The 4710-nt window shown below is 40.2% G+C and overlaps 1 pseudogene; it reads right to left on the bottom strand.

The window, feature by feature from the left end:
- Window positions 1-766: 766 nt before the first annotated feature.
- On the bottom strand, window positions 767-1194 carry LOC106832586 (large ribosomal subunit protein uL24-like; annotated as a pseudogene).
- Between the last annotated feature and the right edge of the window lie 3516 nt (window positions 1195-4710).

Raw genomic sequence — 4710 nt, 5'->3', positions numbered from 1 at the left:
ATTCAATTTCACCCAATCTGATAAACGAGAAATGGCATGTCACTGTAATTTTAATTTGCATTTCTCTGAGTAAAGCTGCATGTGTGTAAGGGCCATGTTTATATCTTTTGTGTATGTGTAGTCTGTTCATGTCTTTGCCAAGTTTGCTGTCATATGTGTACTCTGGGCTTCAGAGCCATCCATAAAAATGAGGAATTTGATCTGTTGCAAGATTAGGGTTTCCATAAAATAAGGAAGTCTGCCATACATGAGAAGAAAACTCATTTTTGGTGTGGAGATAAGGAAACCTCCTCATTGGTCTTCATAAAGACACTGAGATATATATTTATATTTTTAATATAAGTATAAATGAATATATAAAATAAATATATATCCATTGATATTTATACATTCATTAATATTTATATATTAATTTATATTAAATGAATTGTTATATGAATGTATTCATATATATATACACACACATATACATACATACTCATTTTAGCAGAACACATACTTCCTCTTTTTTTTTTTTTTTTTTGGTGAGGAAGATTGGCCCTGAACTAACATCTGTTACCAATCTTCCTCTTTTGCTTGAGGAAGATTGTCACAGAGCTACCATCTGTGCCAATCCTCCTCTATTTTGTATGTGGGATGCCACAGTGTGTTGGTCTGCACCAGAGATCCAAACCCATGAAACAGAACAGAGCATGTGAACTTAACCACTGTGCCACCAGGCCAGCCTCACACATACTTCCATTTTTAATGGAAGCTGCAGATAAGATTATTCTTGCATCATTTCAATTGTTTCTTTCTTACTTTTACTTTTACCTTTTACTTCCCTACTGGGTGACATTTGGCTTTATGTTCAAGGATATTTTTTCAGTTTTAGCCTAGTGATAACCACCTTGCTGGGGTGAATGCCCATGTGGGTAGTGGTGTCATTAGCCTTCTCCTGCTGCACTTATTCAGTATGTATGACATATATCTTCCTGTCACCTGGACCACCTTGCCAGTTTGTTGACCTTTGTAGTGTCCTTACACAAATTGCACCACAACATCCTTTCAGATGGGCATGGATTGAACATTGTACTTCTGTCTCAGCAACTTGGAAAGAGGGGAAAGCAATCTTCCATGACTGTGGGAAGGTACATCGAAATGCCTTTTAGGGCTCCTGCTCTAGTTAGAAATTATAGAGGGATTAAACTTCATTTGGTTACTACTGTTTCAGCAATGATCACAAGAGAAAAAAAAAAGCTGATATAGATGCTTTTACTTATCATTGCCACTGTTTTCTATGATCCTCATTAGCTCAAAATATCTGCCAGAGAAAAAGAGCAAGTGAGGGATTGAGCTTCAGGAGCAGCTCAGGCGGGGGCAGTGGACCAGTCCTGTGTAGGATGTGGTTGCCCAACAAGCGAGCAGCCAAGGAGGAGGGAGCTCTCCAGTGTATCTGGTGAGGTTGGTGCTGGTGCATTAGAGTTACCTTGACTTTATGGGCCCCCCCAAAAAGGAGAGATGATCCTTTGACCACAGATTCCATTAGAAGACAGACAACCTGTGCTCAGAACATAATCTGTCTGAAGCAGGAAACCAATTGTTTTGGGTCTGATGACTAAAATCTTTTCAGTTATCAATGCTACAGTGTAGTCAAAGCCCTTGGCACAGCCAGAAGACAGGTGTGCCCAGACCCCAGGCCCTTCCAAGGTAGAGCTTCAGCCAACCCAGCCAGCTCAACCCAAGTCAGAGTCAGGCTACTGGAACTCTGACACTCAGCGTTTCATGAAAAACTTGCCCTGTTTAGCTCCTCATGGTTTTTAAAGTTTTTCTCAATATCTTTCAAGACTCATAACCCCCTGAGGAAGGCAGCCTTTTATTTTCAGATGAAGTTAATTATGGCTCAGAGAGGTCTATTCCGGTAGTCAAATGTGGTACAACTGTTGGGAAGAGCCACAACTTCAAGACACTGGGCTCCTAGTCCTTGCTTTTTGTTTCTGGATTTATTCTGGCAGGATTCTTCCCAGAAGCAGGACCACTCCCATAAACTGAGAGTCCACGATTTCAAAACTGAGCCTGACATTTTAAGATTATGGGCGAAAAGCTTTGTTCAATTAGCCAGGTTTGCGACTGTACAGAAACTGATGCATAATTATATATATGGATCCTTTTTTTTCTTCCGCCACGACTTTCCCCAATGTGATGCCCACGAGTTCCTTCATCCAGTACAACCGCGTCAAGATGCACAGTCCAGGTGTTTCCTCCACTGTCCCACCACTGGGTTGTCTTTCTCTACTTTGTCTTAGGTCTCTAATTCCTGTAGATGCAGGATCCATTTTTAAGATTTATCTATGTGCTAAAAAATATCAATGTTCTCAGCCTTCTTTCTTTTCCATTTTTTTCTAAGTCTACAATTACACCCACTCATGCCTTTGACATTCACCTCAGATACATTTTTGTGCTCAGGGAAGCTACACATTTACAAGGTGGAGCCTCCCATTCAATTTTGAGAATAGAGAATTCCCTCCTAATATCAGAGGAGGAGATGCCGCTGACCTCTGACACCTTGGTACAGAGAAAACCATACCCCTCCTCTGGGCAGATGTAGCCTTGCACAAGGGTGTGGCTTGGCAAGGGAAATTCTGGCAGGGTTTTAGTCCCCATTAACTCTCTTGGCTAGGCATCTTTGTGTAATACTCAAATCGCACAATCATGTCAGGTAGCCCTGGCCCCGGGATCCATGCAGAATATGACCTTAAGATTTTGTTTAGTGGCTGACCAGGCAAGGAGATGTGGTCATCTCACAGTCTGTAATTACATTTGCAAGATTTCATATTTGCCCCTAGTCTATTTAATTACTTCCATGAGGGTAGGGACGCTGCTTACTCACTCCATATGCCAGTGCCTACTACAGTGCCTGGCACGTAGAGAGCATTCATTATTTGTTCGATCCTTTTCATAACTGTGGCTTCAATACTTTGGGAAAAGCAAAAATTTACCTCAAAACTCAGACATGAGCGCTGTCCATAAGTTCGGGTATGGCCAACATGGGATCCCTTATAGAGAAGAATGAAGATGGGCAGCCATTTCAAAAGCAGAGACTGCTAACTATAATAGTTAGCCAAGTTTACAAATTCTGGGTCAGAGTCTACAATTCCTTCTGAATACTGTCTCATTTAAATAGAGTAGCAACATAAATGACTAAATCTATGACTGGCCCTTTACTGATCACTGTGATATTTACACTTTATCAATAGCCTCCTGTTTCTTCCAGTCCCATTCTTGTCTCTTCCTCCAATCCATTTGCCATACCACAGCCAGTATGAAAACTAACCTGATTAAGGTATTTTCCAGTTCAAAATGTTTCAATGGTTTGATTGCTTAGGAAAAAAGCCAAAATCCTATCATAATTTATGAAACCCTATGTGATTTGGCCTCTGCTTATCTCTGCAAACTTATCTAGAGTCATTCTCCTTGCTTTCTATTCTCTAGCCACCATCCTTTCACTTTTTTATGTCTGTCAGTTTCACTGTTGCTCAGGGCCTTCACACATGCTATTTCCTCTGCCTAAGACACATTTCCCCCACCGCAATCATCACTTCCCTGACTCCCGCCCCTCCTACAGTTCTCAGCTTGAGTTCCGAATGCACACTGAGTGCATAATATAACGTGGGGCTCCCCTATTGCCTGGTAGTTCTACCTCTTAGCAGCCAATTCTGTTCTTTCATAGTCTTTATCCCACTCTGTCTCATTCCATTCATCTGTATAATCTGATTAGCATCTATCTCCCCCACTGCGGACTGTAATTCCAGGAAGGTCTGTCTGGCCCACTGGTATATCCTCAGCATTACCCAGGGATTTGGCATACAACTAAGACTCTAGTATTTATTGAATAAAGCAAAGTACATATTTTAAGGGTCAGAGAGACATGTTAACATAGGATAGGGTAAGATAAGTTGAGGAAGTAAAAGCAGACAAGAAAGAGCATCCTGATATTACAGCCAGGGCTCATTGCCATTCAGGTCCCACAAGCAGCTCAGAAGCAGCTCAGGCAGAACTCGGGAGCCCGCGGCAGTCTGCCTCGTTCGTCGGCTGCGCTGGTGTCTTGGCAGCAAGAGCAGGAGTCCCTCGGCTCCTGCTGCTCCTGACTTGATCTTGCTCTTCATTTCTCAGCTACGTTCTTTTACTCTTGTTAAATGTCCATCAAGAGGAAGATTTTTCATCTTTTAAAAAATTATTCTTATGAAAAAAGTTAATGCCAGCTCATTATAGAAAAGTTAAAAATAATAGAACACTAAGAAAAATTTACTATCCCATTCATCTAGGAAAAAAACAATAACAGCTTGATATAACAGACTTCCAGATAATTTATATGTACACACAGAAATGATCTTTCTATAAATGGAGACATTTGTACATACTATTTTGTCACCACAAAATTCATCTAAGTAATTAACACATGACTTTCCTGGGAACTTTGCAGCTTGTCATAATAACCCTTTATATTTGGAGATCTTAAATCTGTTCCAAAGTTCCACTATTACAAATACTACAAAATAGGAATAATTGGCTGAAAATAAATGGGAATCTAGAAAGAAAGTAATTCATCTCCACAAAACTTAAAATATAAATCTATACATTTGAAACTAGTAATGTGTTATAAAGCCACCTCCTATACATTCATATTACTACCATTTTAAAAGCTAGTAGCTGTAGATAATAATTTTTTTG

This window comes from Equus asinus, chromosome 5 (genome assembly GCF_041296235.1).
Source record: "Equus asinus isolate D_3611 breed Donkey chromosome 5, EquAss-T2T_v2, whole genome shotgun sequence".
Classification (NCBI taxonomy): Eukaryota; Metazoa; Chordata; class Mammalia; order Perissodactyla; family Equidae; genus Equus; species Equus asinus.
This window is presented reverse-complemented; position numbering and strand designations above follow the sequence as displayed.